Here is a 703-nt window from a genome sequence, read left to right as displayed (position 1 = left end):
TTTAACACTTTGACTGCAAATTTTAAATAAACTAAATATTATAATTTTTTATATAATAGTCTATTTGATCACAAAAACTAAATATAATGACAGATATATTAAAATGAATTACAAAAAATATTTGAGATTAAAAAAATAAGAAAACATTATTTGATAAATGTTTTAAATCGAATTTTTTATTTATATAGCAATCAAAACTGTTATATCAAATTTTCTTGATTCATAAGTATGAAAATATAAGTATAATATAAGTATTTTCTTAATTGTGCTAGCTAATTCTAATTTATTGTGTGTTGAATAAAATTGAGCAGAAAAATATAGCTAATGCAAATTTATATTATTTCAGTTTTTATATTAAAGTGTGAGTTAAGAATTATTTGAATAAGAAAGAGGTAATAATATATTATTTTGGAAATTGTGTTACAATAAAATATTTAATTAAATATTTCATAATCAAAAAAGAAAATGCATATATATAAATGGATCTTTATAACTTAATTCTCTTGTTGTGCGATGATTGAAACTAATATAAGATAATATGTTAGATTTGTATCATACTTTCTAAAGATATTTATATCAAATTCTTAAAATGATTATTTCAATGATTTTTATGTCACATAAGAACATTAAAAAATAGAAAAAATATTAAAGATACATGAATATAATGGAAGAGAGGGAGTGAATGTACTTATATGTTGATAAT

Source organism: Capsella rubella, unplaced genomic scaffold, assembly GCF_000375325.1.
Source record: "Capsella rubella cultivar Monte Gargano unplaced genomic scaffold, Caprub1_0 scaffold_4, whole genome shotgun sequence".
NCBI lineage: Eukaryota > Viridiplantae > Streptophyta > Magnoliopsida > Brassicales > Brassicaceae > Capsella > Capsella rubella.
This window is presented reverse-complemented; position numbering follows the sequence as displayed.